At 41.8% G+C, this 23,094-nt stretch overlaps 1 long non-coding RNA gene across 1 annotated transcript; it reads right to left on the bottom strand.

Annotated features, from left to right (window-relative positions):
* Positions 1-19,307: 19,307 nt before the first annotated feature.
* On the bottom strand, positions 19,308-22,528 carry LOC122672918. The gene is made up of 3 exons (XR_006334509.1): positions 22,400-22,528; positions 20,217-20,224; positions 19,308-19,319 (listed from the first exon to the last, which is right to left on the bottom strand). It is a non-coding gene; the product is annotated as an uncharacterized LOC122672918 (long non-coding RNA).
* Between the last annotated feature and the right edge of the window lie 566 nt (positions 22,529-23,094).

Genomic DNA, 23,094 nt, shown 5'->3' with positions numbered 1-23,094 from the left:
CCTTGTGTGATCTTGGATCCATGAGGTGAGCCTAGGTTCTAGTGACCCAAGGGAGGCTTAGACACCCCCTCCATGACCCTGAAGTGTTAGGGTGCTCCAAGCTTCAAGCTGGAGTAGAAGCCCCTTGAAATCTCGAAAGAAACTACCGACGGACGCACGACCTGATCCACCAATTGTGGTACCATCCGTCAGTCCGCCCAATGTAATCCCTGCGAATTGGCCTGGATGGATGAAGGAATGGACTCAAGTCTATTGCATCCGTCCGGAGTCAGTTCACTCTCGGGTATGTCTCAGGGATCGACCGAATGTAGGGGCGGACTAAGGAAACACATCTGCTGTCACACCCCAAACACCCCCTGGGAGGATTAGGTAGGCGACCCGAATTACGTAACGGCAATCCTCCAAATCACATGGATCTAGAAGCAGTTATTACATTCATGGTTCCCCATTCATCACATACTACAGGTAAGATCAGAGTGCTGCAGAATAAACTATAATTATAATAAAAGAGAAAGCGTAGCAATACGGAAATGATAGTGATATATACATATATAAAGTGTTTTGAAACATTCCCACCCAAATGTAACCCATAACGAGAAACTAAGCTGACAAAACTAAAAGAAAGAAAGATATAGATACATATATGTACAGGGTGAGATAACTCAACCCCAAAAAGAAAAAAAAGAAACTATAGCAGAACCACAAACAAAACGGGGATAAACTCCTAACAAAGTAAAAAAGGAGTCCCCAAGACAAAAAGCATCAGGTGCACTCTTCAACGGTCTTCATCAATGACCACTGAGAATGCACGCATCATCGGCACGACCTCCGTCGGGGTCCACACCAATATCATCATAACAACCAGGGCTCTCCTCCTCATAATGAGCCTCCATGCCACAACGGCATCGATCTGCAAAATCATCTAAAGAAAAATAATGTATAACAGAGTGTGAGCCCCACTGAGCTCGTGAGCAAAACATATCATCATGCATGCACATGATCCTACATGATATGCAAGTCCAGATTATTTATTAGCCACCTAACAATACAGCTAAGTCAGGTCTGTGCTACTACCTTCCCGCGATACACCCATTGAGTTGTCGGAGAGGACCAATCAGCTCCCGCATTCGTTTACCAAGGTCAGCCCGACCAGTCCTTTGTGATTAACCTGTAGGGTAATCCATCACTTTTCTCTTTACTTTTCTTTTCTGTGGCATAAAGCCCAGCATATAGCTCATAATCACCATTCTGGTGTAAACACATTTCTTTTCTTTTCTCATATACACATATGGTCACCCTCACAGGCATCCAACACCTTAACCCTTGTTGGCAAGGGTGCATAGCACGGGTGATGAAACTCTAACCCCATGTCTATATGGCATCGTATGAGTCGGGTGGTGTCAACTGCATCCCATTCTACGGGCTACCACAGGCCTCATTTCTAAGCCGACTACGGCATCTAGTCTAACATTCACAATCATCAGATAATATTCACAGTGTTGATCAACAGACAATCATTGTACAGTAACTTGAGTAATTGAATATAATTAAATAACACAGCATTTAAGATTTAAGAATTTATTTGCCAGCATACAGTTACACATGCATATATGATAATACTTCACTCACCTGGGTCTGGTTCTAGGAACTCAGTTGCAATTTCAGTTCCAACAGCAGTCTGGTTGTAGGCCTCGAGCGCGGGATCAAATCTTAGATGTAAATCAGGAATTGTCGTATTAAGTTTCCAATCTGTCTCTGGTAGTCCTAAGGTTAACCTAAGCTCACTGGGTTGACCCGGTGTTCAATTGGTTCTCACTTAGAATTCTCTGGGCCTTGCACTGGGCCTTAAGCCTATGTCCTGGTGCATCATCCAGAGATGGTGGTCTAGGGGTAAAATGGTCATTCTTAGTGATTGTACCTGACCCTAGGTCATAATAGGCTTATTGTGCTGCCCTCAGCCTGACAGTGCTGCAGGACCAAGCACAGGTAGGGTTTCCATCACCTGCGGGGCCCACTTGGGTTCCTAAGCCAAACCTTCATAAAGACAAATGTGGGGAGGGGCATTTAGGTCATTTCCCACCTTCCCACACAGTACCATGGCCATTGGGTGAGGTTCCCAAAGACATATCAGCAATTATGCCAACTTCCATTCACTGGGCGATGTCTTTGGGCGTTGGGTGCATCACCCAGTGCATCGCCTAGAGTCTTCAAATCGACAATGGGTTGAGATTCCAAGGTTGATTCTCATGGGCAGTGCTCAAATCATCACCCCAAGCATGTTAGGGTGCTAGGTACCCCTAGGGGTGATCTACATCTTGGTCCTTGTGGATTTTCCACTGGGCCCACCATTTGGCTGCCAAAGGCTGCCCAGACAGCCCAATGAATAGTATCACAGGGTTTTCTCCAGTTGCAAATCTGGATTTTGGTCACATGCAAGGCTATAAACAGATGTAAAATGGTGTTCTAGGGCTGCTTCCACCTAGGGCTTGGTCCCATGCAGCCAAGGCTTGCATCCAGGGTTGCAAACAGCCAAGCAACTAAGCATCTGGCAGTGCAATTGTGCACAGCCAGATTTTGGCTCCAAGAACAGCATATCAGACTTACGAAATTTAATAAGAATCTCATATCTCCCATGCTCTATGCTTGCATGGCAGATCTGGAGCCATCCACAGCATTTCCCAGCTATTCTGGCCTACCAGAGAGCAAGAAACTATACAAAATACAGGGATAAGAAGGAGGCAGCAGGTATAGGCATGGAGATGTATACCTGAGCAGAGCTTGGGTGCCACGAAAATCAGGGCCCAGGTGTGAGAGCAGCTCCCCCCTTCCTTCCTTCCTTCCTTCCTTCTTCTTCCTCTCTTCTTTCTCTCTTCTTTCTCTTCCTTTCTCTCCCACGAAATGAGCAGTGTCTAAAGCTCAAATGAGCTTAAGGCTCATCTATTTATAGGCCCAGCCTCCATTAGGGTTTGTTTGGCTGCTAAGGCCCCTTCTCAAAATGCATTTTTAACTGCATTTACAACCACTCTGGGCTCACTAGTGGGGTCCACAGTGAACCAAGGGTATGAGGTGGTCCCTCAGACTTCCCTCTATCTTTGGAGGGTGTCCATGTCCATTATGGGTGGTCCCCATAATTTAAAATTAATTTAATCAGTTGTTTTGCACACTGGGTGATGTCTCTGGGCCTTGTCTGCATCGCCCAGTGCCATCGCCCAGAGATTGCAGCAAGGCTGAATCTCAGTAGGGTTTGCACAAGGGTTTGACCCATAGTTAGGGTATTGTCCCCACATGCCATATAGAGGTTTTTACACACTTTCTAGTGGTGGGTCCCATAGTTATGGAGAGGAGAGAGATTACCTGGAGTCTAGGCCATACATAAGGTTGTGAGCTGTACAGCTGCAAGGGTCAGTGATCTACCTTCTGACAGGCATGTAGGATGATCCACACAGGGTTTCTTCATCAATCCAAATCACTGGAATGATACTCCACAGTGTTCTTAGTTGCCTGGTCAGGGGTTCCTGTTCTTCAGTCAAAATTCCAGCTAGTTAGGAGCAGGGTTTGACATCCGCCCGTGGGTCCGCTCGCTCTCAGGTGTATCTCAGATGTCAAATAGATGCACGATTGGATCCAAGTAAGATGTTTCATCCGTAGGTCTGCTCGCTCTATTTTTACCTTTTGGCCTGAACAGAGTCAGGGACAGACTCACCTCTACTGCAACCGTCCGTAAGTCCGCTCGTGCTGTCTTGGTTGAAACTTGATTTTAACCTTGGGGGCCTGTCATGGGACCCTTCTATACATGCTTTAATGATTGCTTTTGTATGTTTAGGCTACCTAACTCGATGGATAGCTGGTGTACCAGTGAGATTCATGTCAACCATGCCGGGTGACACCCAATGTTTGGTGAGTGGGTTCTGGGTGACTTTATTGGGTTTGTATATACATATTTGGAAGTCTTAAGCATGCTATTATATAAATATAAGCATTATGCACATTGCATTATTATTCCAAATGTGAACTGTTATGATTGCAATATTATTCTCACCATTGTATCGGGCTACGGTGCTGGGTGTGCCGGTACCGGAACCCTAATTTATTTAATTATAAAATTATATGCCATCCTGATTTGTATGTGTCATGCCGTGCTGGTACCTGGGTACTAGATGGAATGGGACATTGATGCACCCGAAATACCTCTCGGGACGATAGGACTTGCATATAATATATCTTAAGCTAGGATGCTTGTTCCCTTATGCTATGACCCTTGCCAATAGAGGTTTATATGTTGGATAGTCTAAGTACCTGTGGTCTGTGGAGGTGGGAGAGGCCAGGACAGGGGTAGTGATGACTATCGGAGTCTGCCACTGGGTGATCGGATGGTTTCTACCGGCATAGGTTCCCGTGTGATAATTGAGGTTTCATTGGGGCTACAAGTCAAGTGACTCTCAGTGTCTCCCGAGTTATCACAGTAGCATATACTTGACCGATAGAATTTGTGTGCTAGGTGAAAAATGAATCAAACATTAGAATGCATCATTCTGATATTGAAATTGTTTGTGTATATGTGTGTGCATTCCCCTTTGCTCCCTCACTAGCTGGTATAGCGAACTCCGTTGCACAACCCCTTTTTAGTTGATATGCAGGTAACCTCTTGACAAACACCGTTGGATGCGAATCAAGTGGAGTCAGTGGCTGTGACTTTGATGTAGATGTATTCCCAAGAATGGTGCCCTTGGGGGAATTATTTATTATTTAATTTCTGTATTCATCCACAATCATGTATAAATTGTATGTTTAATTATAGGAGAGATTGAATGGTTACATATAATGGAAAGGGTACTATGTGTTATCATTAGAGAACTGATGCTCTATAATTTCACATGATTTAATTTAATTTCACTTCCGCTAACTCTGTGATTGGAACGATTTATTCCATTTGGGTACATTCCTTGCTATTATCAAGATTGATGATAGGGTGGACTGTGGCTCAGGACACTGTATCTGTGATCCTGGTAGGTATTGGGATGATGTGTGTTGTCCTAATCACCCCCTATGTGGCAAAATATCTTACATCGGGATGGGGGTGTGACACCTATGATATGATCGGTTTCCTAAATAGGGTTTCAAAGGATCCAAATTGAGGGAGGGGACCAACATGAGAACTATGTCAAAAGACCAGAATTAAAAATCTTGATACAAGTCATAGCCTCATTGGTTTTCAAGGCATGATGTCAAGATCAAATAAAACCATATATCTACCCAAAATCCATTTTTGAAACTCATTTGGACTCCCATAATCCCAATTATCCCTAGGTGAATTTAGAAGCTATAGTTCCAAGGTATCCCAAATTGCACATCAATATTCACTCAGCCCAAGGCATGGGCCCAATCTCTCCATACACAACTTAGATTGACAGGTCAACGCCCAAACTAAAATCGAAATCAATTAGGCCCAAATCATTGGATCCAAATCGAGTCAAAGAGAAGCCTAAGCCAAAATTGCCTAACCCATGAACCTATGTCCATACTGAATCTGTCTAAGACCAAGTTTGATGGCCTATGCTGGGTTTAGTGGAACCCAAAGCCTAATAAAACAAAACAGATTTTTCTCTTTCCCAAACTCAAATGCGCACATCATCAATAGGGCTCACATTAATTTATTTTATCCATTTATACAAACTCAAATGCCCACATCACCAATAGGGCTCACATTAATTTTTTTGATGTTGGATTTATGTGTCCATCAAACATGGGTCGGTCCATTCAATCAGGTTTTACTTTGTATTGAACTTTTATATATTTTGGTTTAATATTATCACATGCGATATAAACTTTTTGAGCGTTATGTGTCCGTAAGTTTTACTTAAAATGGTAGTCACGACTAGGGTTTGGGCTGGACACCCTTATCATATGGTCGTCGCATTGGGTATGCCTAGACATGTGATGTTAGGGTACAAATGCGAGTACTTACATGATTGATGTGTGTATTGGTGAAGAATCTACTTTGTCGATTCTCTCATGTATTACTGCCGGATGTAGGAAGGGATAGACATGTGTCACCGATACCCTTTACCTGAGGGAACCCTGTCGCTGCAAAGTGTGATCGTATTCTTTGGTTCATCTATGACTGAGACTCAAGTGAGTCAAAGCCGGTATTTTGGGAATGCGTGAACACTTTGTGAGTAAAGGAGTTACTCAACATGGTCACCACTGCCCGATTGGGGAACACCAAGATTGAGATTGTCTGTGTATGGTCCAGTGCCGTTTTAGAAATGATTTTTGCAAAATCTATTTTACATAAAATAATGGATTATATATAATTATTTGAATAAAGTGTTTTATTGAGTTTTACGGGACTGGATCAGATGCACAGACACTCTTATATGGACATGTACTAAGGAATGGGGTTTTGCAATATAAGTGTACATGCCCTAGATTCCATAATAATGGTGTTGATTAGTGGGGGGGTTGTACAGGATAATTTATTATCATATAAGGAGTTATTTGGAAGTTGCTAAAATAAGTGGTTCTTTATTTAATTAATGGATATGGTGCTAATTGCATATCACACCACAAACCACCCCTGGGAGGATTAGGTAGGTGATCCGAATTGCACAACAGCAATCCGCCAAACCCCATGGATCTAGAAGCAGTAGATACATTCACGGTCCCACATTCATAACATTACCATAAGTAAGATCAAAGTGCTGCAGATAATCTACAATTATAACCAAGAAAGAGAAAGCGTAGTGATACGGGAATGATGGTGATATATATACATATGTAAGTTCTAAAACATTCCCCAATACAACCCACAAACTGAAAAGTAAAGCTGACATATACATAAGCGAAAAGAAAAGTACATATATATACAGGGCGAGATAACTCAACCCCAAAAAGGAAAGAAAAGACTAAACAAGAGCAGGAACGGATAAACTCCTATCAAAAGCAAAATGGAGTCCCCAAGATAAAAAGCATTAAGTGCGCCCCTCACTGGTCTTCATCAATAACCACTGAGAACGCACGCATCATCGGAACGACCTTCGTCAGGATCCATACCAATAGCATCATAATCACAAGGGCTCTCCTCCTCGTAATGAGCCGCCATGCCACAGCGGCATCCACCTGCAGAATCATCTAGTAGAAAACATATATAACAGAGTGTGAGCCCCACTGAGCCTGTGAGTAAAACATATCATCATGCATGCATATGCAACCACAATCCACATGTTCCTACATGATATGCAAGTCCAGATTAATTATTATCCACCTAACAATACAACTGAGGCAGGTTAGTGCTACTACAATCCCCAATACATGTATCCCTGGTGTGGGCTTGGTTACCCTTTCTCGCGATACACCCATTGAGTTGTTGGAGAGGACCAGCCGGCTCCAACATCTCCCTACCTAGGTCGGCCCGACCGGCCCTCTGGATTGAACTAGTGAGGTAATCGACTCAATATAATTTCACCTTTCGGTGCTTCCTGACATGTAATTCGAGGATAAACTTTGTTGGGCATATAGCCAAAATTCACCTATTGGTGCTTCCCAAGCTTGTAGCCCGAGGCTTCCCGGTATATTTGCCCTGGGGCATCCCAGCTGTGTTGAGGCTTCCCGGCGTAAACACCTGAGGTTGTACAGTAGTCCTCACAGTCATCCAACACCTTAACCCCTGTTGGCAAGGGTGCGTAGCATGGGTAATGAAACTCTAGCCCCATGTCTATATGGCATCGTATGAGTCGGGCGATGTCAATCGTATCCCATACTACGGGCTACCACCGGCCTCATTTTCAATCTGACTACGGCATCTAATCTATCAATCACAATCATCATGATATATTTAAGCAGTATTGATCAACAGTCACACGATGTGTAATAATTGAGAGATTTTAATTGAATTAGTAACACAACATTATAATTTAAAGAATTTAAATTGCCGGCATAAATAATATTGTTACACGTACATACACGATAACATTTCACTTACTTGGGTCTGGTTCTAGAAATTCAGTTATAGTTTCAGTTTCGGCTGCAGTCTGGTAGTAGGCCTCGAGCACGGGATCAAACCCTATATATAAATCAGAAATACGTTACTTAACATTCCAAACCATTTTTGGATGTCCTAGGGTTGATCTAGGCTCACTGGGTTGACTCGGTGTATAGTTTGGTCATTACTTGGAATTCTCTGGGCCTTGCACTGGGCCTTAGGCCTATGTCCCAGTGCATCATCCAGAGATTGTGGCCTAGGGGAAGAATGATCATTTATCACAGTGGTACATGTTCCTAGGTTATTTAAGCTTCACAGTATAGTCCCTAACTTGGCAGTGCTGCAGGACCATCACAGATAGGGTTTCCAAGCCTTGCGGGGCCCACTTGGGTACCCAAGGTATTCATTCATGTGGATAGATGTGGGGAGGGGCATTTTGGTCATTTTCCACTTCCCTACACTAATTTGTGGCCCATGGGTGAAGATCCCCAAGTCAGATCAGCAATCTAGTAAAATTTCATTCACTGGGTGATGTCTGCATCGCCCAGTGCATCGCCTAGAGATTGTAAAATCGGGAACAGGCTAGGATTCCAAGGTTTTTTATAATAGGCAGTGCATGGATCTTCTCCCCATGCATGTTAGGTCATCATGGACCCTCAGGGGTATACTTTGCACTAGTCTTTGTGGATTTTCACCTGGGCCCACCACTTGATTGCCAGGAGCTGCCCAGACAGCCCAGTGAATAGTAACCCAGCTTATCATCAGTTGCAAATCAAGGTTTTGGCTGCATGCAAGGCTGATTTTAGGTATATTACTGTGATCCAAGGCTGTACAGCTCAAGGCTAGGTTGCATACAATCAGGGCACACAGATCTGAGCCCAGACTGCTTGTTCTTGGTGTAACAGGGCAGTGCAGCCTGGCACAGACTGGTTTCGATTTTAGATGATAAAACAGATATGAATAACACCATAAATTGCTCAGATCCTTCATGCATCATGTTTGCATGTTGGATCTGAGATGGTCCATGGCAGCCCCCAGTTGTTCTGGGCTACCAATGGCCAGAAATGCATCAAAACAGCAAAGAGATGAGGTGGTGAACAGTAGCAGCAAAAGAATAGCATCTCAGAGGTATGTTTTTATACCTGAAATGATCAGAGGCTACTCGAATCAGGGCCTTGGGGTAGGGTTGCTCCTCTTCCTTCTCCTTCCTTCTTCTTCCCTTCCTTTCTCTCCTTCCCCTTCTCTTTTCTCTCTTTTCTTTCTTCTCCTTCTCTCCACAATTTCAACAGTACCAAGAGCTCTAAAATGATCCAAGGTACCCCTATTTATAGGCCAGCCCCTAACTAGGGCCTGTTTGGCTGTCAAGGCCTCTTTTGAAAATGCATTTTTTACTGAATTCTCAGTCATTCTGGACACTTAGGTGTGGTCCACAGTGATCCAAGGATATGAGGTGGTCCCTCAGACTCCCCTCAACTTATGGAGGGTGCCCATGTCCAATATGGGTGGTCCTTACAGATCAAATCATTAAAATACTGCATTTTTCCACTTTGGGTGATGTCTGCATCGCCCAGAGATTAAAACAAGGTTGTTTCTCTGTGGGCTTGCACAGGGGTTTAACCCAGGGTCAAGGCCTTGCACCCACATGTCACCCAAGGCCTTATTCACCTATTTTCAGGGGTGAGACCCACATTTATGGAGAGGAGAGAGAATACCTGGAGTCCAGGCAATACATTATGCTGTGGGCTATGCAACTACAGGGATCTGAAATCCAAATTCTGATAGGTATGTAGGAGGACATCCTCGGGGTTTCTTCATCAAATTCAATCACTGGGGTGATACTCCACAGTGTGCTTGGATGCCATGTCAGGGGTTCCTGTCCTGTCAAGATTCCAGTCAGTAAGGGGCAGGGTTTGACATTGCAATTATCCATAAATTAAATAAAGTGATTAATTATATCATTCCCTATTAACATCTGTTTCTTCACTAATTAGAAGTACTTTGAGTTTAAGCAGAACTGCCAAACAAAGAGAGAGAGAGAGTCTGACTCTCATTAGGTTTTTAATTTCCCATCCAGGGTTTTAAAAAACCCTACTATTATATAAAGGGACCAAAACGCAGAGGGGGGAAACAGTGCTCCACGTTTTCTGGCTGCCCCCTCTTGGATGTGTTTTGGTCCTCCCCTCTCTCTCTTGTGATCTCTTCTTCTTCTTTTTGTTGCTCTCTACTGTGTTTGAGAGTTAAGGTTTTAAAAACCCAGATCTGTGCTTGAAGAACTGTAGAGCATCTAGGATTGGCTTGAAGAACCTTGGCTGCACCATTGGAGGTTCAGATCTATTTACTTGGAGTGCTCATTGGAGGAAGAACCATTGTCTATTGGAGGAGCAACACTTAAGGTTCATCAGGTTAGTAATTCTTCGTTAATTCCTCTTGTTTTTAATTATTGATTATTCATGGGATGCAAAAGAAACCCAAATCGATTTGTTTCCATAGCGCATTCGGGTATGAGATGGATCCCTCTTTCCATGAGATGGCTTAGAGATGAATTTTTCCATCTCTTTTAGGTTCCATAATTCCATGGGACACAAAAGAGATGGACAGGGCATTGGTTTATCAGACCAAACCCTAATTGGGATGCACCAGGATTCCCATGAGCGACCATGGGAAACCCTAAAATCTAAAAAGGGCGCCCATGGGCAACCATGGGCTAACCCAGGGGGTGCAAGACCCTAATTGGTTTATAATTAGTTTCCCAGAGGAACCATGACATGATCCCAGGACCGTAGTTTGACCTACAGTGTGGTATCAGAGCCACCTTTCTCACCCATGGATATCATATATTGATTGGATGTAATTATTGTATATGAGATGCAATCTTTTTATTTAAATATTCATGGTAGAATATGGATGGATGTTTTTGCACATGGCTTATAATGGTTGTAACAACCTTCCCACATGCACATGGGTGGTTACAAGGTAGTTATTCATGTAACAACCTTGCCATATGCACACGGGTGGTTATGGTTATTGTAACAACCTTGGACCATTTAAGATGATGGAATTTTTATTTTTGTAATGTTTTTATTTTTATTCCATCATAGGGTTTAAAACCCATTATTTCAGATTTTATATAAATAAATAAAAATTCTTTGTACCCTAGATTCCCTGCGGTGCCAGTGGCTATTGCCTACGGTGCCAGTGGCTACTGCCTAAGGTGCTAGTGGCTATTGCCTACGGTGCCAGTGGCTGCTGCCAACAGTGCCAGTGGCTGCTGCCCATGGTGCCTTGTGCGACTGTTGCCTAGTATGTTTGGCAGTGTTTTTCCCTTTAAAATAAAAAAAAGGAGTTTTTATTTGTTTTATTGTTTTATGGGTTGAAGGAAGAAGATTGGTGAAGAGATTCTTCTCTACACTCACTTGGGAATAAATTGGATTCTATTGTGAATTTGGGTACATGGTTTCACATGAGATGTGATGTTTTATTTCTGGAATGATCCATGTGATTGTGGGCCCCATATATAATGTTACATTGTCTATGTGATTATGGGATTGGCTATCTAATAATGTGAATGGTAATTTGATGTATGTGATGCATTGGGATTATGGGTGGATGTGATGTTTCTCTCTCTTTCTCTCTCTCTCCCTTTCTTTTTTATATACTCCACCCCATGGGCAGCCCAAACTGGTGGGTTGGTTTCTCTATGTGGGGTTTCTTTATTATGGAAAGGAAAGTGTATAGAATATTTTTTCGAGGTTTTCATTGTAATTTTAGAGGAGTTAGGACTCCCAAGGCATGTTGATGATGATCCACATGTAGCGCTTAAAGCTTATGGAGATGCAAGTCACCTACTTTAAAGAAGTGATCGGGCGAAGGAGATGATCGAGGCGTGGCATCCATAGCATGATTGATGCACCCATAATTAAAAGAAAGTTATTATTTTTATTTTTATTGGGAGGGTTCTATAATTGCTTCTGATAAAAATGCCGTCATCCCATAATCACTTTTAATTAATGTTGATTAATTATGTTATTTTATTCCATCTATGATGTATATGTGAGAGTTGTTTAATCCCTCTTTAATCATAATACATGTATGATATGGACTAGTCTAAGTTAGAAGACATGTCCATGGTCTCCTATTAAAGATAAATGTAGAGATTGTGTGATATGACCCGCATACGCCGACAGGACATTGCCAAGCTCGTTATCACATGGTTATCTATATTTACTTCTATCTAGATACGTTAGGATATGGATAGTGAGAGGGCACTGCGATAGTGGGTCATCTTCATGATTCCATGATTCTAACTAATGCAATAGGTAAATGCATGACTTGGGTGTATGCCAGCCGACAGGATCTGGGCATGCCACCTAGGTGGCCAAAAATATTGGAAGCCCATGAGGCGGACAGCTTAGTCCACACTACCACAGTATGTATAATGACTCCCAATAAGGTAAGTTATGCATGCAAGGGTTGTAGGTATCCAATTCATTTTTTGGGTCATGAGGGAGATCTAAATCATGAAAGACCATTTGTCACACCCCCATCCTGATGATGATATTTTACATTAAATAGGGGGTGACTGGGATAACCAGTGTCATCCCAATACCTACCAGGATCACAGATACAGTATCCTAAGCCACAATCCTCCCTGTCATCGATCGTGATAACAGCAAGGAACGTACCCAAATGGAATAAATCGTTCAAATCACAGAGTTAGTGGAAGCAAAATTTAATTTAAATCATGTGAAATTATAAAGCATCGGTTCTCTAATGATAACACATAGTACAATATCAATGTTTGTAACCATTCAATCTCTCCTTATAATTAAATATAAAGTTTATACATGATTGTGGATGAATACATAAATTAAATAATAAATAATCACCACAAGGGCACAATTCTTAGGTGTACATCTACATCCAAGTCACAGCCACCGGGTCCACTTAATTTGCATCTAACGGTGCTCGTTAAGAGGCTACCTACATATCAACTAAAAAGGGATTGCGCAACGGGGTTAGCTACACCAGCTAGTGAGGGAGCAAAGGGGAATGCACAAACATACACACAAACAAGTTTAAGCAGAATGATGCATGCTAATGTTAGATTCATTTTCCCCCTAACGAACAATTCTATAAGTCATGTGTATGCTATCGTGATAACTCGGGAGACACTGAGGGTCACTTAATTTATCGCCTCAGGAAAACTTCAATTATCACACGGGAGCCTACACTGGTAGAAACCATCCGGTCACCCAGTGGCAAACTCCGATAGCCATCACTACCCCTAACCTGGCCTCTCCCACCTCCATAGGCAACAGGTGCTCAGACTATCCAACACATAAACCCTGTTGGCAAGGGTCGTAGTATAAGGAGCAAGCATCCTAGCCACAGATATACTATATGTAAATCCTATCATCTCGAGGGGTATTCCGGGTGCATCAGCATCCCATTCCATCTAGTTTTCTAGGTACCAGCACGGCACGACACATACAAATCAGGATGGCATATAACAGTTTTCATAATTAAATAAATTGGGGTTCTGGTACTGGCACACTCGGCACCGTAGCCCGATACAATGGTGAGAATATTATCACATTCATAACAGTCACAATTGAGGTAAGTAATGCACTGCGCACAATGCTTATATTTATATAATAGCATGCTTAAGATCATCAAATATACATATTCAAACCCAACAAAGTCACCCAAAACCCACTCACCGAACTTGGGTGTCACCCGGCGTGGTTGACATGAATCTTACCGGTGCACCAGCTATCCATCGAGTTGGGTAGCCTAAAAACACAAAGGCAAGCATTAAAAGATGTATAGAGGGGTCCCATGATAGGCCCTTAAGTTAAAATCAAGTTTCAACCAAGACAGCATGAGCGGACTCACGGATGGTTGCAACAGGGTGAGTCCGTCCCTGACTCCGTTCAGGCCAAAGGTCAAAACACAAGGAGCGAATCCACAGATGGAACTTCTTACTTAGATCCGGTCATGCATCCGTTCAATTTCTGAGACACACCCGAGAGCAAGCGGACCCACGGGCGGTTGCGCCATCTTCATCCACCCCTGCATCCATTCGATCCCTAAGACATACCCAAGAGTGAACTGACCTACGGGCGGATGCAACAGATTGAATCCATTCCTTCATCCGTTCAGGTCAATTCATAGGGATTACACTAGGCGGACTGACGAATGGTACCACTACTGGTGGATCTGGTCGTGCATCCACCGAAAATCCTTTCCAAGATTTCAAAGGGCTTCTTCTCCAGCTTGAAGCTTAGAGCACCCCTTGCACTCAGGGACATGGAGCGGGTGTCTAGGTCTCCTTAAAGTCATTAGAACCTAGGCTTACCCCATGGATCCAAGATCACATAAGGGTTTGGTCTCAATTTGGTCCAAGGGTAAGGTTTTATGACTTAGAACCAAAGTCCAACAACAATGGCTGCAAATACAGCTCAAACAAGCCTCATCTAGGATTCGATCATCACCATTTGAGCTCCACTAAGGGCTGAGCTGCACCTTGAGTCCCAATGGAACCCTAGGTTAGCTCAAGCTCAAGGAATCTACCAAAATGAAAATGGGAATGGAGAAGTACCAAGTTTCAGCTCTTACCTTGGTGAGAGGAGCTCCAATTCCAGCCCTAGCCACCCTTGAAGACTCACCTTCTTTTCCTTCCAATCGTCCTCTCCATCTCTCCTTCTCCTCTTCTCCTTCTCCCCTTGTTCGGACAGCAAGAGGAGGAGATGTGGGGCAGCCAGCCATCTTGGCATTGCTTCCATCCTCTTCCCTTCCCCTCTCATTCCTCTCCTACTTCTACTTCTTCTTCTTCCTTCCTCCTTCTCCTCCTTTCCTTGTCTCTTCTTCTCCATGGTTTGCTTGGGAGGGGGAGAGATAAAGGAACAAAGGGCTTAGGTTATCTTTTAAGGGGTAAAAAGGCCTTAGGTCATGTTTGGTTAGGTGCCCTTAGAACATAGTTAACACCTTATACTTTAGATGGATTCTAATTATGTCTTAGGTCTTGTTTGTTCCATGTCCTAAACCATTAGGTCCATTTAGTTAGTTGGGGTATGTTTGGGGTGCAGCCTAAGTCCATTGGACCTATTTATCCACTAAGGCTCATTTGGTTTAAGTTAGGTTATATAACCCATTATTCACTTAAGTTAGGTCTTGTGGGCCCACTTTCATGGTCCATTTAATCAATTAATGGTAAGGGGGGGAGTCCATATGGTCCAAAGGTCTAAGTGTGGTGTCCGGAACATGGGGATGTGGGTCCCATAAAAAAATAAACTAAGAGGGCAGGTAACAGTACTGGCGGATTCTCGAGCGGATTCAGTTCGAGTGAGTTCGTTCGTGACTCTGATGCTGCTGTTAGGGCCCAAACTTTAAGAAAAGTTACGGGGCTTTAACCTGTACTTCCAAGACTTCAAGGGGGCACTTATAATAAAATATTAGGTTCAAGGTCATAATTGTTGACCATTGCCACCTAGGCATTACCCCTTTGGTAAGGTCTAATTTACCCCGGGGTATTAGGGTATATTTCTGGTGCGGGTGTAACACTATTGATGTGTATGCTCAATTTTGATCAATGATTATTGATATGCATGTGTTTTTACTTGTGCATGTGTAGATTATTACTCAATGACTACCATTAATTCTAACCGGTTAACACTCCTTAGCGAATTCAAATTAAATGGTACAAATTATGTCGATTGGTATCGGATCATTAAATTGCTCCTGACTGCAGAAGGACTATACACAGTTCTTGATGAACAAGTGCTTCCTCAACCCGACACAAATGATTTTGAGGCACATGAAGAGATGTAGGATTTCCTTAAGAGGGATTCCAAGGCATCACTTTACATCCTAGGATCATTGGAAAAATCAGTTCTGGATTCGGTCAAGGATATATGCACCTCAGGGGGTAAAATGGATAAGCTTGCTGAATTGCTCAACAGACAGTTAACACATACACATTCTGATGTGGTGAGTCAAATCCATAACTCCAAGATGTCCCAATGGACTCCAATAATGGACCACATCAGGAAAATGATCAATCTGTTTGAGAAATTGGAATCCAGGTCTCACTCACTTCTGCTTATGCACCCTTTAAGATGTCCTACAAGATGTCAGATAAGGAGATGGAGCTCATCGAGCTTGCTAATGCATTGGTAGAGACGAAAGCTTCCTTAAATAAGGACAAGGTTGAGGTCAATGCAACTGATGTGAAGCCTTCTTCAAATGGGAAGAAGAAGAAAAAGGGAAATATGGATAAACCCTTAAAACCCAAAGGTGGGAAGTCTGGTAATAAAGCTAAAGGAAAGTGCTTCTATTGCAAGAAGGAGGGTCATTGGAAAAGGAACTATAGTGCATTCCTGGCTACCATGAAAGACAAAAAGCCAGATGAAACTGAGGCTGCTAAAGAAGATACATGTGATGTTTACATTCTTTATGAGTCTAATGTCTTTTAAACTAACCAACTCTTGGTTGGTGGATAGTGGTTCCACTGTTCACATTTGCAATGATTTGTAGGGGTTCAAGGAGACAAGGAATCTGGAAAGAAATGAGGTGCATCTTCGGATGGGCAATGGAGCTACAACCATGGCGATGGTTATGGGAACTTATATTTTAAATTTTAGTTCAATTAATTTAGTTTTAAATGATTGTTACTATGTACCCTCTTTTAAGAGGAAGATTATTTCAGTTTCAAAACTCGTTTTGGATGGGTATAGTTTTTCCTTTAATTCTCAATTGATTATTCATTTTAATAATTCTTTTGTGGCGTCTGGATATGTGCAAAGTGGATTGTACTTCCTAGATTACCCTATTAGAACGAATGTTATTTCGAATGTTGATTTGAAACGGAAAGTAGCTCTAGTGAACACAACATATCTATGGCATCTAAGATTAGGTCATAAAAATTTGGACCTAGTTAGTAAATTGGTAAGGGATGGGCTCTTAGAGTGTCTGAGGGTGGAACCATTCCCTACCTGTGAGTCATGCTTTTAGGGTAAAATGACCAAGAAACCCTTTAGGAATAAAGGTACTAGAGCCACAGATCTGTTAGAGTTAATACACACTGATGTGTGTGAACCCATAAATATACGAGCAAGGTATGGGTATGAGTATTTTATAACTTTCACCGATGATTACTCTAGATATGGTTACATATACTTGATGCGTAGAAAATCGGAAGCCTTTGATAAATTCAAAGAGTTCCAAGCTGAGGTAGAAAGACAGCTCGATAAACGCGTCAAGTCCTTATGATCAGATCGTGAGGGGAGTATCTGTCGGATGAATTTAAAGAATACCTCATATCGCAAGGGATAGTTAGTCAACTAACTAATCCAGGAACACCACAATAAAATGATTTATCCGAACAACGCAATCGGACTCTATTGGATATGGTCCGGACGATGCTCACTTATAGTGAGCTACCTCTCTCTTTCTGGGGGTACGCTTTAGAAACGGCTATTTATATCTTGAATAGGGTTCCATCCAAGTCTGTAGCTAAGACACCTTTTGAGTTGTGGTAAGGGCATAAGCCCAGCATTCAACACCTTAGGGTATGGGGTTGCATGGCACATGTGCGAAAGCAATAGATAGACAAGTTGGAGTCTAGGACTTCAAGATGTTTTTTCTTAGGCTACCCCAAAGGCATGATAGGTTACTATTTTTATGACTCGGTTAACCAAAAGGTCATTACTATTTTTATGACTCGGTTAACCAAAAGGTCATTGTAAGTAAACACGTCACATTTCTGAAGGAAGAAATATTGACTAAGAGGTCTGAACCTGTTGTCATTAAAGAGTTATTGGATAACTCATAAACTTCACTTCCAGAAGTGAGACTAATTGGCATACCCGCTGAAATACCAACACCTCAAGAACCTCAACGCAGTGGGAGGACTGTTAGACCACCCACCAGGCTTACTCTTCTTACCGAAGAGGAACAAACAGTGGAAGAGTTTCACATAGTGTCGATTGAATCGAATGATGATCCAATAACATACATTGAGGCTCTTAAGGATGTTGATGCCACTAGGTGGCTGGAGGCAATGCACTTTGAAATCTATTTGATGCATTCCAACAAGGTCTGGACTCTGGTCAATCCACCACTTGGCCCTAAGCCGATTGGATGTAAATGGATCTTCAAGAGGAAGAAGGGCGCAGATGAAAAGGTCGAAAGATTCAAAGTGAGACTGGTGGCAAAGGGCTATACCCAGAAAGAGGGTATAGACTATGAGGAAACCTTTTCACCAGTGGCGATGATGAAGTCCATCAGGATTTTGTTGGCTATCGCTGCATACTTTGATTATGAGATTTGACCGATGGATGTGCAAACTGTATTTTTAAAAGGATTTCTTGAAGAAGAAATCTACATGCAATAGCTAGAGGGGTTCTCTTCCTTATTGGAAGAAAGAAAAGTGTGCAAATTGCAGAGGTCCATTTATGGACTGAAGCAGGCTTCTAGAAGCTGGAACATCAGGTTTGATCAATCAATCAAATCTTTTGATTTTGATCAAAACATAGATGAACCACGCGTTTACAAGAAGATCAGTGGGAGTGCAGTATGTTTTCTTGTTTTATACGTAGATGACATATTGCAGAGAGGTAATGCTGAGGGGTTTCTTTCATCACTGAAACAGTGGTTGTCCACAACGTTCTCGATGAAAGACCTTAGTGAAGCTAGCTATATCCTTGGGATCAAACTCATGGGAGATTGACAGAAAAGGATGCTAGTCTTGTCACAGGCTACCTATATAGACAAAGTCCTTGCTAGATTTAACATCGAGAACTCCAAATAGGGAAGTGTCCCTTTCCAACATGGAGTCAGTCTTTCTAGATCTGAATGTCCTCAGTCTCAGACAGACATTGAAGAGATGAAGAGGATTCCCTATGCCTCTGCAGTAGGGAGTCTTATATACGTTATGTTGTGTACAAGGCCGAACATTTTCTATGCAGTAGGTATTATGAGTCGCTACAAATCTAATGAGTGGAGATGCCATTGTATAGAGGAGTGCAAAACAGAAATCTACAGTTGATCCCAATTTTTAAGAACACCTTGCATCAAGTGATGCGGCTAATAAGGTGTCTGGGTTAGGAAGTCCCTAACATTTCTAGAATTGTCCCTGCTCTTGTCAAATGTCCTATTCCCCTATTATGTGACAACAGAGGGGCAATTGCACAAGCAAAAGAGCCTAGGGCTCATCAAAGGAACATGCACGTGCCACGAAAGTATCACCTTATCAGGAAGATTATCCAGCAAGGCGACGTGAGTATCTCCAAAGTGGACACAACTGAAAATGTATTAGATGCTATGACAAAGGGTTTGTCTCCTGGAGTATTTGAAAAACACATGGAGGGCATAGGTTTAAAATGTATGGGAAATTGGCTTTGATGTACAAGTGGGAGATTGTTGGATTTATGTGTCCATCAAACCCGGTTCGGTCCGGTTCAATCCAATTTTACTTTGTATTGAACTTTTATACATTTTGGTTTAATATTATCACATATGATATAAACTTTTTGAGCATTATGTGTCCGTAAGTTTTACATAAAATGGTAGTCACGACTAGGGTTTTGGCTAGCACCCTTATCATATGGTCGTCGCATTGGGTATGTCTAGACATGTGATGTCAAGGTACGAATGCGAGTACTCACATGATTGATCTGTGTATTGGCGAAGAATCTACTTTGTCGATTCCCTCATGTATTACTGCCAGATGTAGGAAGGGATAGACATGTGTCACTGACACCCTTTACCTGAGGGAACCCTATCGCTGCAAACTGTGATCACATTCTTTGGTTCATCTATAACTGAGACTCAAGTGAGTCAAAGCCAGTGTTCTAGGAATGCGTGAACACTTTGTGAGTGATGGAGTTACTAGGGGTGTCAATAATGCCCGGCTAGCCCGAACCCGCCCTGAGCCCGACCCGGACCCGACCTTGATCTGCCAGTCCGATGGGTGGGTTAGGGTTGAGTTTTTGGCTGACCCTGGCGGGGTCGGGGCGGGTTCGGGATAAGACCCCAGGCTTAGCCCGACCCGGCTTGGACCCGACCCTGTATTAGTTATAGGCATGTATATTTGAAATAATGCATTATATTATAAGGGAAAAGACACAAATGCCCATAAGAGATGGGTAACCTAGTAAACCCTAATCCCATATTCCCATTTCATTTTTCAATTTTCACTCTTCATCCACAAGGAAAGCCCCCACTCGACGCTCACCTAACTACCTTCCTCTTCCTCGGTTCCTCCTTCCTGGCTTCGATTCACTTGACGATCAAGGCATCAAGCTTCAGTCTCTTGACAAAGGTATGTTCATCTTCCTCTTCTGTTGTGCCCTCTTCCATCTTCTTTGATTTCAATCTCTTCCATCTTTTCTCCAACATCAAACCCTAACCCCTTCTTCTGCTGTGCCCCTTTGCTTGACCGAACTCACTCTAAACCAAAATCGTACATTTTCCCATCTGATTTCTAAGCTCTAACCCAGAACCGATACCCCCATTTTCCCATTTTCTCTTCCATCTACCCCAATCGACACTCTCTTACTTTATCTTTCATTGCATGATTGGAATGTTAACTGCAATTGTATAATGTTTGTGACCATTGTTAAAATCTGTTCAATGGTATTTGTATGGGACTTCAATTTTTAGGGGGTCTTTATTTAATATTTTCTTTTAAAGGCTGGTTGGTTAAAGTTGTGTGGCCTATTATGGTCGGAGGTTCAGTTTAGGTTATTTATTATTAGAATGTCTTATTTCAGTTTTAAATTGTTATTACTTGTAAAGAAGTTAAAATCAACAACTTACCTCCCTGTATGGGACGAGAAGGAACAGGAATATGATAGTGCTTCACAGTTTGCAAGTACAATCATATGCATATTAAAGGAATAATCAACAACTTACCTCCCTGTACATGTGTTCAAGCTGTTCTTTGGCTTCGGGAAAATTGTTTGAACACCACGGCCTTTGTGTGAAGATATTGTCTGCAAAATGGTTTCAATGCTGTAAGTATAGTAAGTCAAAGTGCCATGGAGTGCTTAATATTGCCCCACCTTGTAGGGAAAAAGAGAAGATGGAACATGTTTATACTTGTACGTCCACCTGTTAGTAATTCTAGAAAAGCTATAAACGCTTATAGATTTCTCTGCCCTTCTTTAATCCATCCCTCTGGTCCATAAGCTCTGCAAGCCTTTTTGTACTGATTTCAAGATCAGATTCTAGTTCATGGACCTTTGATTGTACTTTGTATCTTGGTTGTATTGTAATAATGTAGGCTACAGACATAGAATAGCTTCTAAATCTGTTTGAGTCCTTAGTTGGGTGCCATAGCATATCTTGGTTGTATTGTTAAAATCTGTTCCATCATGGTACTTTACCTTGAAATAAAACTGTAAAAATTTTGGGATGAAGTTTTTGGTCATATTATAGAATAGCAGCAGTAGGCAATGTATTCATGAGAATAAGAAGAAGAAAAAAAATAATTTCAGTACTTGGTTTCAAGGTACAAAAAAATAGCCCTTACCCCTACATATAGCCAAAATAATTTGCAGTACTACTTGTGATCTTCTTTGGCATTATTTGTTTGTGTTTGTTAAAAAGTGAGGTTAGCATTAATTGGTTCTTAGTATGACCTTGCATGCAAAAAAGGAATAAGATGTTTTTTTCTAATTGGGGTCATTCATTTGAAGTATAGTTATTGATATTTGATAAGGTTAACTCTCCACTATTTTCTTCAACTTATTGCTTCAAGGATCTTACACATATCTGGATTTTTGAATTTGTACAACTCTCAATGGAGGAAAATTCAAATCCAAGTCAGCCAAACTCAAATTCAAGTTAACCAAATTCAAATCTAACTCAATCATGCTCTAAGGATCCTATGACAAGCTCTACAAAGGCACAACCAAACTCTAATGCTTCTGAGGTATCTTCTAATCCCCTCAATATAGGGTCATCTAGTGTTTGGAATCACTTCACTAAAATTATACATGCAAGTATTGCCACAAGGAATTTGGTTGTACAAGTGAACATGGTACTAGTTCACTAAAACGACATTTGGATAGATGTCTTCTGTGTCCATATAGTGAAAAAGATAAGAAGCAAAAACTTTTCGATTTTAAAGTTGAGGTGAGTGATGGTAAGAGTACAATCACTAGTATCTTAGCTTGGAAATTTGACCCCTGAATTGTGTAGAAAGGAGCTTGCTTGCATGATTATTATGGATGAATTGCCATTCATATTTGTAGAGCGGGAGGGGTTTAGAAATTTTTGTAAGGCTTTACAACCTAAGTTTAATACTTTGACCCGTAACACTGTGGCAAAAGATTGCCTTTAATTGTATCTGGAGGAGAAAAAGAAGCTGCAAGATGTGTTTAAGAGAACTGCTCAGCGGGTATCTCTCACCACAGATATGTGGACTTCTATCCAAAATCTTGGTTATTTGTGCCTCACAGCACATTACATTGACCAAAATTGAAAATTGCAAAAGAAAATCATTAACTTTTGCATAGTCCCATCACCACATACTGGTGAAGTAATTAGTAATGCCCTTGAGCAGTGTTTGATTGATTGGGGGTTGGATAAATTGTGTAGTATTACTGTGGACAATGCAAGCAGTAATGATGTTGCAATTCAAAATTTAAAGAGCAGATTTAATAAGAAAAATGGGTTGTTGTTGGGTGGTGAGTTTTTTCATATGAGATGTGCTGCCCATATTTTGAATTTGACTGTCAAGAAAGGTCTTGAGGATTGTGGAGATGTTGTAAGTAGAGTTCGTTCTATAGTGAAGTATATAAGGAGTTCACCATCAAGGTCACAACAGTTTAGATTGTGTTGTGAGCAAGAAAAGATGGAGTCTAAGAAAGCTTTGAGTTTAGATCTTTCTACTCATTAGAACTCTACATAGCTTATGTTGCAAACTGCTTTTGAGTTTCTAAAAGCTTTTGAGTGTGTAGAAGATAGAGACCTAAACTTTAGTATGGAGTGCAAGGATGGGGTCCCAACTACTCAAGATTGGGAGAGAGCTAAAGTTTTATGCAAGATGTTGGAGTTTTTTTACAATGCAACTACAAGATTGTCTGGGTCTCTCTTTACTACTTCAA

This window comes from Telopea speciosissima, chromosome 8 (genome assembly GCF_018873765.1).
Source record: "Telopea speciosissima isolate NSW1024214 ecotype Mountain lineage chromosome 8, Tspe_v1, whole genome shotgun sequence".
Classification (NCBI taxonomy): domain Eukaryota; kingdom Viridiplantae; phylum Streptophyta; class Magnoliopsida; order Proteales; family Proteaceae; genus Telopea; species Telopea speciosissima.
This window is presented reverse-complemented; position numbering and strand designations above follow the sequence as displayed.